A 14,474-nucleotide genomic window follows, 5' to 3' on the forward strand; every position below is an offset into this window, starting at 1 on the left:
GGGATCATTTTCAAAATGTGCCGCTCGTGGCGTTCATCGTGTGATACACTTAGCTTAATTTCTCGGTAAAGTAGGGCACTGCTGTTGATAATATTGCCGTTTTAGACGTTGTCATACATTGAGCTTTCACTCTGACATAAATTGTTATTTGCCTTTAGTGTCCCTTTAACACACCACGTGGTGGCGATCTTAGCACAAGCCTCGGCCTAGCTCATAGCGTCCATCTATAATTAAAAAAATTCGGCAGATCTCACGTACCGTGGGAGTCGATGTTATGCGAAGCATGCGGTGGCTAGGGGACTTTGGCGTAACTTTTTTTACTCAGCGACACGTTATAAAATGACGCTAAAGATTTGTATAAATTTTATACGCACACATATATATGTTGAAGAGCCGCATATCAGAATATAACCAGTTTACGGTTTGGTATGGAACGTGGGTATTACCAACACCAGAAGCGGTAAGCTGATATGTAGTGCTTATACGTGTCCCGAGAAGGCACGCACGTTTCACGAACCCATGTACATGTGAGCAAGAAGTTCGTGACAGTTCTTCAACAAGGGCATCATCACCGTGATCAGTGAGCACCAGTGAGTCACCAGTGAGTCATGACTTGTTATAGGATCCGGTCGGGATCGTGGTGACGAGGGGTCCATGTGTAGTGAAGTATGTGGTATAGTAGAGCTGTTGGAATTCGTGGATACCTCGGTCATTTCGTCGACAAATTGTCTGTCGACAGAGCCAGCGACATGTCGGAACCTGAAGCCACCCATCGCGTTGGTGAGGTATAGGCCGTCGAGGCTGGTAGGCCTGGATAGTGCTACCTAGATCAGCATCAGTGGATGGTGTTTGTCGTATTCGTAGACTACCTGGGTGTATGTGGCCTACGTAGCCTAGTCTACAAAGCGGCTGTCAATCAATCTGGCATCATCCTGGGTCAGCATGAGGCCATCGCCCAGCCTCGTAAGAAATGAAGATGACACTGCGCCGTTCTGGTGGACGAAGTGCACTTTACGGTGTGATGATGAGGATATCATATGTAACTTTCGTTCATATATTCCCCCGGGGTCGAGCAATGCTTCAATATAGCTTGCTGAATCATAGGAATACGAACGTAATGTTTATTAGAGTGCTATAAAAGAGGAGCCAACAATGGAACTACAGACGTTAATCTGATATGACGCCTGTATCGTAGGAGAATATATTGTAGGAGTATCATGTAGTGTTTATTGCTTTCTTGTAAAATTAGATAGCCAGCACCACAATGACAATTGACGTTGGACCGATATTACGCCTGCGTAGGCTATTTTTCCAAACCACTTTATAGACCTGGCGTGGCTTAGTGGTAGAATACCTGATTGCCACGCAGAATGCTTGGGTTCGATTCCTGCTGGGATCCTAATTTTCATTCTTTCATTCGTTTAGTCAAGGCTTCCGATGTTGGTTTTCCTTAACGCTTTAGCATTTAAGTAACCAATGTCTGTTCTCGCCGTTCCTGGTTAGATATAAACTGTCAATCACCTGTGGCGCATACCCGTACACCGCAGCCCATGGTAAACGGGTATGTGCCACACGTGTCCAGTGGAAAGGGTTTGACGACGTACGCGACAGGATTTTAACGTTATTCATGTCATGACCCGGCAATCATATTCGTCAAATCCGCTTACCCTCCCATGCAAATTTTGGCGTACACCAAGTTAAGGAGGCGATCATGAGAGCACCCAGACGTAGGCGGCTAGATAGATAGATAGATAGATAGATAGATACGTAGATAGAAACGCTCAAAGTGCCAGAGGTTCGCTAAGAAATGCTTCGCATTTAAAAGTCACAGTTTCACCGCAAGGGCGAAGCAATGAATGCGTTAGCAAGAAATTGTAGTGTGAAGTGAGGCTGGCAGCTAACTGTTTTGCATCCGATGTCGCTTAACTACAAAACGGTGGTGTAAGAGAATACGGCCGCTTCAGGGAGAGATGCTCCCCGCAAAGTCACTTCGCGTTGAGAGCGCAGCACATAGAAGGGTATACGAGCCGCCCGCTGTGGTGGCTTTCGAGATTGCGCGCGTGCCAGCGATCGCCACCGCACCCTTAGATTCAAAGTTGCTCTTCCCGCGACGCGACACTCCCCTCCCCCCCCCCCCCCCCCTCGCATCTTCGCGTCCTTTAAGGCCCGTTAAAGACGGGCGGGGCATTTCCTGTCTGCTTCGACGGCAGGCCTTCCGAGCGGGGTGATGTTATTGCATGCACCGTCCGAGCGATGGGCCGTCTTGTTTGAAATCTGCTTCAGCCGCGTTCGTCGGCCGCGCTCGCGCGCTTTTCCGCGCGGTGGAACATACAATGCGCAAGGGGATCTTATCAATTTGGACTTCATACCGGAAGGACATGACGGCGACGGCAACGGAGACGGCAAAAACCCGTCGAGACTGTCCATATAAATGCTATCGCAATAAAATAGCTCTGTGACACACGCCTGCGTCGCCTGGCTGTACCACCGCATTCCCCCGCTTACGCTGGCCCCAAGAAAATTCGCGCCGCACTAGATAGTAGACACGACGCGCGTTGCGTTTCCCTCTAGTCCCGCCGTGATGTTCATTAAGGGTCCGCTCACGCCAGCGGCACGACAGCTCGCCGTTTGCCGGTTGACGTTCTCAGGCTGCCGTGCGCAAGCGATTTCGTTCGCGCACGTCAGCCGTTCTTTGCCGTTCGAAGAAAAAATCCGAGACCCATTTTCGCGCCGTTCTCTGGCTGCCGGAGAGCGCCGTGGCCAATCAGCGATGGAGGAGCGGTTGCCATGACTACGGCGCGCCGCGTCACTGGTGGGTCTCTTCGTATACCTCCCATGGGAACGCGAAATTCAAGCGCTCCGCCGACGCAAGCGCCGATAGCGCCACTGAGTTACGCCGCTTGCGGAAGGTCTCCAAGCAGTAGCGGCGATGACGTAGCGATACGTCAACAGTAACAACAGCCGCTTGCCTCCACCCCTCTCCCTCCCTCTCCGCGCGCCGTTTTCTTTCTTTTTTGTGCGCTTGCTTTTTCTCCTCTCCCATGCCGTGCACCGTTTTTTTTGTACGCTTACTTTTTCTCCTCTCCCATGCCACGCGCCGGGGGTTTTTATTTGTTCGCGTGTGCTCGCGCGCGTGCTGTGTTGGCCGCGCATTCGTGTTTGCCCGCAGCCAGCATGTGTTAGAGCATAAAGGATGAACCCACCTACAACATTTCTGTGACCTCTTTTTATTGCAGTGTTTCCGAAACTGAAGATTTGCATGTAATGGGGCACGATACAAGTTCAGGTGAAGAACAGAAGGGAAGAATTCACAGTGTGTGCATGACTAAACACAAAAGTTCATTGTATAATTTAGAAATTAGAAATTAAAAAATCGAACACATTCAAAAGTGTAGGCTAGAGCACTGCACGGGCCGATTTTTCCGGCCCGGGCTCGGCCCGGCCCGAAAAAGTGGGCTCGGCAGCAACACCAAGATGCAGTGCTCAAACCCGCTACTATTTTTCATGCAGATATTGCTCGGCTTGCTGCGGTCATCATCAACAGCGGCACAATGTGATGCGCTACAGCTGCAACATTTAGCGCCCAACATGACGATCGAAAGATTACCGCCTCATGACGTGCTTCGCTACCGGCCATGTGATGGCGTCCCCAGCGGCGCTACCCTACCATTCTTGGAGCCGGCAGATCTATCGGCATCGAGGATCACAGCTATAAAACAAGCTTCGCAAGGACCGTGCGGCAGTGGGCTCGGCAGCAACACCAAGATGCAGTACTCAAACCCGCTACTATTTTTCATGCAGATATTGCTCGGCTTGCTGCGGTCATCATCAACAGCGGCACAATGTGATGCGCTACAGCTGCAACATTTAGCGCCCAACATGACGATCGAAAGATTACCGCCTCATGACGTGCTTCGCTACCGGCCATGTGATGGCGTCCCCAGCGGCGCTACCCTACCATTCTTGGAGCCGGCAGATCTATCGGCATCGAGGATCACAGCTATAAAACAAGCTTCGCAAGGACCGTGCGGCAGTGGGCTCGGCAGCAACACCAAGATGCAGTACTCAAACCCGCTACTATTTTTCATGCAGATATTGCTCGGCTTGCTGCGGTCATCATCAACAGCGGCACAATGTGATGCGCTACAGCTGCAACATTTAGCGCCCAACATGACGATCGAAAGATTACCGCCTCATGACGTGCTTCGCTACCGGCCATGTGATGGCGTCCCCAGCGGCGCTACCCTACCATTCTTGGAGCCGGCAGATCTATCGGCATCGAGGATCACAGCTATAAAACAAGCTTCGCAAGGACCGTGCGGCAGTGGGCTCGGCAGCAACACCAAGATGCAGTACTCAAACCCGCTACTATTTTTCATGCAGGTGAGGAGACGCAACGCTAAATCTTATCGTAGCGACGACGTCTGCTTACTCTTGCTGCCGTGCCCACGGTCCATAATGCTATTGTGTGAAATGTTACACGATGTCATAGATTCTCTAAAATCATTGCTGCTTCTCGGTGGCGACATCGAACAAAATCCGGGTCCCACAGTAGCAGAACAGCTAAAACTGATAGCTGAAGACATTCAGGAAATTAAGAACGGAAAAACTGAAATCAACGAGAAGTTGAATGCAATAGATAAAAAGATCGAGAAAATCGGCGGGCTTGAAAAACAAATAGTAGACTGTACGAAAAGAATATCGGAACTGGAAAACGGTCTCTCGGCTATGGCGAAAAAAGTCGACGAGCTAGAAAACAGAAGCCGGCGATCTAACCTTATCATTTATGGTGTGAAAGAACAACAGAATGAAACGTCTAAATCTTTACACGATACGGTTGCGAAAAATGTATTCCAAGATATACTAGAATTTACTACCTCAGGAATAGAGAGAATTCACCGACTGGGTGCTCGAAAACCGGGTAATGAACAAAAAGTAAGACCAGTAATCTTAAGGCTGTTGGACTACCGTGACAAAATTAACATTCTAAAACGGTGTTCAAGACTCAAAGACACAGGCTTCTCGATTAGCGAAGACTTCTCCCAGCCCATTCGTGACATCAGAAGAAAGTTGTGGCAAAAAACAAAAGCTAATCGTGACCGCCATGAGAAGGTTACATTAATTTACGATAAAGTTCGCATAAATGGCCGCCTATTCTTCTGGGACAGTGAACGAAATGACATCGTTGAGGCTGAAAAAAACGAAGGACAAAGACGCGCAAAAGCGCGCCACACTCGGAACCATCCACGTTGACACTTTTGAATGTAAATTGTCGCAGCATTATCAATAAAACACATGAACTCGAAGCTGTCCTACTGTCTTATCAACCTGATATTGTAGCGCTCACTGAAACGTGGACGCATTCCGGTATCCTAGATCACGAGGTAGCACCACCGGGGTATGCGATTCTGCGCAAGGACAGGAAAACGAGAGGAGGAGGAGTAGCCCTATTAATTCGGCACGGTATTCCCTACACAGCTATGCCCGTGGCCTCTGACACCGAAGCAGTATGGTGTAAATTCTACGTCAAGGATGAAATAACCTACATTGGCGTCGTTTACAGACCACCTGATGCTGAAGTTTCATTTTTAGAAGCACTTTACGATTATACGCTTACACACGCTCCTCGTGGGAAAAAATTATTATAGCAGGTGATTTTAACCTGCCTGAAGTGAAATGGGACTCGCTGAATCTAGCGACGAAGACTGGTAACGTGCTTGCTGATATCATGTTCACATTTAACCTTACACAAGTTGTTACAGTTCCTACGCGCAATCAAGGCTCTTCCGCTTCTATTCTAGATCTCGTGTTTATAAGTGATCACTTTTTAAAGTATCCTATCAACGTAGAGACATTAGAAGGCCTATCTGACCACAAAATAGTCTCGTGTTGTTTGCAATATCCAAGCGCTATTCATATAAAAGCTACAACAAAACGAGTACCTGCATTTAAAAGAGCGGATGACGCTGCCATCATGACATACCTTGCTCACGAATTTCCCAACTTTCTGGACCTCTACTCAAATGAACACTCAACGGTAAATATGATATGGTCAACATTCAGAAATATTGTTAGGCATTGCATAGACAACTTTGTTCCAACAGTCACAAAAAACATCAGAAAGCACAATCCATGGATCACGCGCGACATAATTCATATGAAGCGTAAATTAAAAAGGCTCAGAAAAGCTCAGAAAGCTCACCCACGCAGTAGTATTGCGTCGGAAATCCCAGTATTATGTAGGTCCCTTAAGAGCAAAGTGAATTTAGCGAAAAAACGCTTTCTCAGTCACTCTTTACACAGTTTTATCAAAACAGCGCCTCATAAGTTCTGGCGATACATAAGTGTGAAACATACTAACAAAGCGTATACGCCTACCCCGGGAGGAAAACAGACAGCCGATCTTTTCAACAGCTACTTCCAGTCTGTTTTCACCGCTGATAACGGCCTACTTCAACGCGGCCAGTTCAGACCAAGTGACGTAGATACACCATTAGACACCCCCTTCATATCGCAGGCGGGTGTATTATCCCTCTTGCTAAACCTCGACGAAAAGAAAAGCACTGGTCCAGATGACGTTCCAAATGCCTTTTTAAAGCGATACGCTGAGCCTGTAAGCAAGTTCCTTCAGCTAATATATTTAAAGTCACTTCGCGTTGGTCATCTTCCAGCTGACTGGAAGCTAGCAAAGATAGTACCCGTGCACAAATCAGGTGATACGTTTTTCCCAGCTAACTACAGGCCAATATCTCTGACATGCACATCTTGCAAAATACTGGAACATATCATCCTGAAATATTTAACAGAGTTCGTCGAAAGTCACGACATATTACACTCCAATCAGCATGGGTTTCGTAGTGGCCTGTCGACTGTTACTCAATTAGTAGAAACGCTTCATGACTTTGCCAAAGATGTTAACAGCCAACTACAAATAGATGTAATATTTATGGACTTCTCCAAGGCTTTCGATCGCGTTTCCCACCTCAAGCTTAGCTATAAATTAAGATGTCTATTAGGAGAAGGACCACTCACGTGTTGGATTGAAGATTACCTTTCAGACCGTTATCAGTACGTACAGTACAATGACCACGTATCTGATACTGTTCCCGTTTTATCTGGTGTACCGCAGGGTTCTGTATTAGCCCCAATGCTCTTCTTACTATATATAAACGACATAACTAAGCACGTCGACGTAAACATTAGGCTATTTGCAGATGACTGCGTACTGTACCACACAATCAAAACTGAAGATGACCAAACAAAACTTAGTAATTCTTTGTACGAAGTGGCTCAGTGGTGTTCAGACTGGCAAATGGTGTTAAATGCAGAAAAGACGGTCTACATGAACATTACAAACAAGAAATCAACACTTACCTTTCCTTACAGTATCAACGGTACCCCACTACGAAACGTTTCACAGTACAAATATCTGGGTGTAACGATAAGCAGTGACCTAAGCTGGAATGCGCATGTGCAGCAAATTTCTAAGAAAGCAATGAATAAATTGTTCTTCCTCAAACGATCGCTTGCCGGATCTACCTTTGAAACACGTTTTCTTGCCTACACCAGTCTCATCCGGCCGACATTGGAATACGCCAGTATTGCGTGGTTTCCGCATACTAAACACAACATCGCTGCGCTTGAGCGGGTACAAAGGAAAGCTGTCCGCTTTATTTTCAATCGTTACAGGCGTAGTGATTCCCCAACAGAACTTCTTCGGCTGGCTGGCCTGGCTACTTTGTTTAACCGAGCGAAAGTGCACAGATTGAAATTCCTGTATTTGTTGTTACAAAATAGTTTTAAGATCAACCCCAGGTCATTTGTTACATATAGCTCTGCGAGAGAAACGCGACACAAACACAGATTCACGTTAGAAGAATTTCGTCCTACTAACAATGTATTTCGCTTCTCTTTTTTTCCACGAGCTGTAAGAGACTGGAATGCCTTAGATGAATTTATTGTTACTCAGCCTACGCTAGAATTATTCTCTGAACTCGTGGATGAAGCTGTTTGACGCGGACACATGTTACTCTGTTTAATACTATTGTTTTATTTTATTGCTGTGGTATGCTTGATGTAATTGCTTACTTAGAGTGTGCATTTTTGTTTTTGTTTATACGTGTAAATGTCTATTTCTTACAGAGCGCATAACTTGCTGTTCGCATTACTTCTGTACATTCATGTATGAATTAACTCCCACCCCTGTAATAATCCCTTTGAGGGATTGGCAGTATTTGAAAATAAATAAAAATAAATAAATAAAAAAAAACGCCATGCTGCGGCCCGGCCGAGCCCGGCCCGGTGTTCTTAAATGTGGCCCGTACCCGGCCCGGGCCCGAAAGGTCTGGGCCCGGCCCGTTTCAGCTAGTTATGCCTTGAGCATAAAGGAGGCACTGTCCAACCTTCGGTTATTGTGAAGATACCTGCCGCACACAAGATATTTTCTAGAGATTGTTTTAGGAACTTCTTTCAGTGTCACGACTTTCACTGGTACTGTGCATACTTTTGGTTAATTACGCCCGTAACAGTCTTGCGAAATAATTGCAGAGCAATATAAAATAATTAGAGTCATAGCTGGCTGTTTCATGTACGCACGCAGTGCTAACCACGCAATCTTATTTTTGCATTTCAAAGAACGACTACAAAATATATTACCTCCATAAAGTGGGAAAAAAAACATAGTAGACGTTCTCAGTTTGAGCCTACATCAATTGCATACGAGCTAGGGCTGTTGAGTAAAGTAGCAAGTCTCCTGCAAACTTCATCTATTGCACAATGGAATGAAAAACAAAAAACAAAAAAGAACGGAGTGCCCTGACTGCCAGAAGATGGCTTGGTTATCGGAATATGCCTGGGGCTCACCCTGAAAGCAAATTCTGAAGCGGTTTCTCAGATAGAAGTGCTTTCATTCGTGCATAGCTAGTGCCTAAGCGAAACGAGGTCCCCGCCATCTTTTACGTGAAAATGTGTTTTCATTCCGAAGTTATTTAAAACAAAACACTCGTGTAAGACGTGTGTACAGTAACGGTGTGTTGAATAAAGGGCGCTTTAAATAAAACTGATCAGTCTGTGTGTGTTTGTGTGTGTGTTGGTTATTCCCAGAATCCCGGATCGCTTCTCTTGCCTCATCACTCCAGTTGTGAGCCACACTCGGGGTAACGAGTGTCGCTATGGTCTGGCGCCTTACCACTAGTAATGGGAAAATCAACAACGGTGTTCGCCCTGTCATAAGAGTCGCTCCGCATCTTGCACTTAAACTGCACGAAAAACAGCTCCTGATATATTAATGGCTCACAAGTCACGTTGACCAGTCCACGGAGTCAGGCAGGCGGAAACAGGCGCCGCGGGCCTGCGAGCGTAGCTGCATACTCGAAAACATCGAAATGTTTACCTACATACAAACGCGCACATCTTATATACACTAATCTAGGCAGTTTACCGTTGCTTTGCTTACACGGTACCCAGGAACGTCTTTCACTCACTATAATGGTGGGAACTTATATTAGGCGTTTCTTGAAATTACGTGCAGCATACAAATTGGAGCAAAATTGTAGATGTCTTGTACTGTGCAATTTCTGTGCACGCCAATGCACTCCAGGTGGTTTTAAATTACCCGGAGCCCTCAACGACGGCGTCTCACATAGCCTGGGTCGCTTCGGGAAGTTAAGCCCCACAAAACAACAAAAACATAGCCAAACAACGTACACACGCAATTATACAGATACGTACGAGACCCGGGCCTAATACGGGCCTGGCTCAGGCCCGAGCCCGGCCCGAGCCCGGCCCGACAATCTCTTACCCGGCCCGACCCGGCCCGCGAGCCGGGCCGGGCCCGGGCTTTCGGGCCGGCCCGGGCCCGTGCAGAGCTCTAGTGTAGGCCCTTTGATGTACAAACATATAAGAAACACGATTTTCATTTGGTGCAGTACCGACCAAAGTGCAGAGGAGCCTCTGATGTGAGGTAGTCATGTAGTTTAAAAAAAAATCAGAGCATATCCACGGGGTGAATGATGATGAGTGGGGCGAAGCTACGGAGGGAATCATCTGTAAACCGTGAAACTCTTCCGTGAAATGCGCCCAGTACATAATATAAAGAGTGTGAAACATCGTGTATATATTAAACATCAAACTTTTATTGTACTGTTGGTTTACGTGGTCCCTTCATTATCACTTGTGATCGGTGAAATGCAAGGAAGAAGTCCGCTCCCGAGCGAAAGAGCGCCAAGAGCGACCGCATTCCCCGCTCGCCCTGTGCGAATTAAAGGCAAGGCTAGAGGGAAGACAGGACGCGCGTTCCACGACGCGAGGTCGGTAGCATGCCCAACGAAAGCCAACGGAACGCGATCGTGCAAGTGCTCCGGCTTCGCATCGCCTCATGGTTCCATTTAGCGTCCCAAAACCAAATATATTGCTCAAGGTGTGCCTTGCGTTTTTCGTAGAAATAATTTCTTTATCATGTACATTAAGACGAAAAGTTGAAAGCTCACTAGAGTGTATCGCCCGCAAAGTATGTCTTTTAGTGGATTTAACTCTCGTACGGCAGGGTCCTCGCGCCGTTGCCGGTCCACCTCGCCCGTTGACGATCGGGCGAGGTGGCTACATACAACTACTACTACTACACTTTAAGAAAAACATCTGGCGTTCTTTCGTTCTGCTTTTACAAAACATCTGGCGTCTTTCGTTGGTTTATTTCATCAATCAACGGCGTTTTGAACAAAATTTTTATTGTTGAATCACGCACAGGAGAAATCTCACCAGGCACTACCTTGGAGGTAAACAATGGCTGCTAATGGGAATGAGAGACAGAAGAAGTCGGCTTTTAGCTAGCACTTACACTTCTACTTCTACTAACGTTTCCTACTGGAACATGCCAATGGCGGGGAATGAGAGACAGAAGAATTCGGCTTTTAGTTAACGCGCACGCTGCGAATTTTTTATTGTTCAACAACGCACAGGAGAAATCTCCCACCGGCACCACCTTGGAGGTCAAAGCGTAAGACTTGTTACGGACTACTACGGCGATGACGACTACGAGGGACGAACGGGTGCCGCCTTAAGGAGCTTCGCCCCTAAAATGTGAGTGCATGACAAAAACATAACGAAGCGCGAAATATGTAAATACGAAATATTAATGCAATGGTTTACTTACTAGCCGTTCAACTGATACGAAACACAAAAGAACCAGTTACATATTTGCTCAGATTTTGCACAAATATACATGAAATGCTGGACACCTTCACCAGATAAACAAAATGAAAAAGATCACATTTAGCGCAGTAAGTAGTACATTGCGCTAAAAAGAGCAAGACACAACATATGGCACATGAACACTACTTGAGAGTTAGTTGGCGGCAACGGGATGCAGGCCATGGTCAGTTTATGCAGCAGCTCATAACATTCGAAGAAAAGCGTATTACTCAACGACCAGGTGAAATAATCCAGAAGCACACGTTGTTGGGCTAGTCGGTTCGTGTTCTTTCAGAAGCCACGGACGTGGCTATTTCGCGCAAAGAAATCACAAGGGAAGTGTTAACGGGAGCTCCCCTTAACCCTTCCCTTGTGATTTCTTTGCGCGAAATAGCCACATCCGTGGCTTCTGAAAGAACAGGTGAAATAAGCCTATATGCAGCTTTTCTTTCACCGCGAATACAATGCCTAGCTGATTATAACGCCACTGAAGGGAGGACGTCATGTCGGGTACACTGAGCACTTCATTGTGATAAACACAAAAAGTAAAATTCTGCATATGGGATATGCCTCATGCCTACACATGAATTTTTAGAGCGGTTTTTTCCATAGGTAATAACAGAGACAATACATAAACACGCAGAGTATTTCTTCAGCCGTTAGTACATAGCATATTCACGCACCGAGAAGAAGCACTGGGGGCAGGATAAAAAGCTGGTCCACTTGAGTTTCGGATCGAGACTTTGCAGAGAGCTGATTCTACAGCTGTTAACCCCTCCTTGGACAAACGCATCAGTTCTTGCCTTCTCGAATACTCCGAAAACGTTTCCGTCCTGAAATAAAGCAAATTGAAATCTACTGATTCCAACCACACAAATTACGCAGTCGCATGAGGCAAACGTAGCTTCGTCGTCTCGGCTCAGTGCAATAATTGCAACATCGTGCTCTTCACAATTCAGCCATTTAAAAAAAAAGCATGGTTGATCCCTCCGTCATAGGAATCGGAATAACACGAAAGTAATGCGTGCCCTTACAGAAGTAACTGAATGCTTAGTGTATATGATATAAGAGAGTTTGCATAATGTATATTGATGTTTGGCAGCTAATGGCACCGTTTAACCTGTATGCACCCACTTTGATGATTGGTGGTACATCTCCATCCGGACGACTAACGTCCATGTTAAGTGATTAAACAAGCCCTTGTGGTAGCTGTAGTAGTTAACGGTGAAAGCGTAATCAGAGAACGAGGTGTGATAGCCAGAAGAGCGTCGCATATTCGCGACTCCAGCAACTCATGCGGCACCTAGCGGCAGTGGGAGGAAACTGCGCACTTAGCTCCAAAACAGTCCGGACGCCATAAGTACCGTATCGGCTGCAGTCCTGGGTGGTAAGATGGGGCCGCCAGTAAAGAAAAAACGAACGGCCAAGCAGTTATGCTGTGTTCCTCAGTGCGTGTCTGCGAGATGGAAAGATAGCGCTATTTCTTTTCATGCATTTCCTTCCGAGGTCAAAGACCGAAGCCGCAGAGCGCGGTGGATTGCGAATCTTCGCATCGGCAAGGCTGTGACACCGACGATGACCGTTTGCTCGCGGCATTTTGCACGGGATGATTTCTTCTTTCCAGGTTAGACATAAGTATAAACTTCTGAACTAGAACCTATTGCATGACCATTGTATCTAGGGACTTTACGTGTCGCTGCGGCGCCTGAAGTATGTCAACAAATGTGGCACTGCGAGGTCTCGGTGCGCCATGTGCATTACAGTTGCGATTGAGCTGTACCTTATTTTCTTTGTATGTTAACCGGAATACGAGGACTTGGTCTATTGGGCACACGTGCGACTATTAGCTGCATGTATCATGCCGCAGTTCGAGCACATGTGCGACCTTTGAACGGTGTCTGCGTTGTTCGCGTCTTCTGCACTACATGTGGCGACAACCCGGAAGGCATCCTATGCACTTTCCAGCACAACGCTCGCGCATCGTGAACACGTGTAGGAAGTCTTAGTGTTTATTACTCGCGTACCAGCAAGTTCGGGGAAGCGGTCATTGTAACCTTGGCACTTATTGAAAGCGCAGTCTCTTGCATGGCACGGGCGAATTCGCAGTGCACTCAAAAAGCTCTTCGCGCACGAGTACGGATTTGTCTTCCAATCACGCGCGAATGTGTCCATATGATGCTGTTATTTCACTCAGCCGGTTTATTACAGTAATTGGTGAGATGCACGCCACCCTCGCGACAATTTTACTCGCCCTTGCAAGTCAAGAAAAACCAACCGCATCCACTTTTTGCTGGCGTACACCGTATTACAAGTGCAGTATTAGTACCTAAAGTAGCGTTATGTAGATTATTTCGATTATGCTGACGTCAGCGTCATAAGCATTCATCATTTTATTTTGTTACAAGCAACGTTAAACTGTGTCTTGCAGATGCTACGTTCGGTGTGCAATGTTTCATAACACTCCAAACATGACCCTAATTTGCTTGCAAGTGCCCTTTCTTTTTCCTAAAAACATTGCTTTTCTGTTGTGAAAAACTAAATGCAACACACATCGACGCATAAAGGTTAAACAATTTATTTTTCACATGGCCCATGCCAGTGAAGACGGCTAAAAAACATCGCCGTACCAAGCCAGAACCTACCAAAGACATCATGCCAGGATGAGAACAAAGATGCTCGTTTAAGAGAGCTGTCGCAGGCGAGGCTTCGCCGACGTACCGAACGGTCAGCCAGAGTGAGTTAGTTTGACCGCATAACACAGAACTTATCGTGCACATCTAAGGTGAACACGTCATAGAAGCTGATGTCTAATAATGTCTAACTTTTAAAATTATTATTGACCTTATCGACAACATGATTACACATATAAAGGATATTTTCCTTGCGAAGTACAATTGTTTTAGTTTTATCAGCTTGAATAGTAATGACGTATTCACCACAGATGTGGTCATCCCTGTACATAAGCCACGATTACATATATGGGTTAAATAACAATGTCAACACTTTTTCACGCATTACAGAATGAATCGAGCAAACACACTGCTCAAAGCAAAGCGAAAGCAAACACATTGCCTGGTGTACTTGGTCCTGCCAGCCCAACTATGGTAAATTGGCTGCCTGAAACTTCTTTATACTTCAGCCCACTGTTTTCTTTAACTAAACACGATATTACATTACAGGATGATCTCTCGTCCCTTGATGACAATGGCTTCAACCAAAGCCTTGTGCACAACGTAACCAACAAGGACTTGGAAAATATGGCAACATTTTTTTGTACATTTGTGATG

The sequence above is a fragment of the Rhipicephalus sanguineus genome, chromosome 6, assembly GCF_013339695.2.
Source record: "Rhipicephalus sanguineus isolate Rsan-2018 chromosome 6, BIME_Rsan_1.4, whole genome shotgun sequence".
NCBI lineage: Eukaryota > Metazoa > Arthropoda > Arachnida > Ixodida > Ixodidae > Rhipicephalus > Rhipicephalus sanguineus.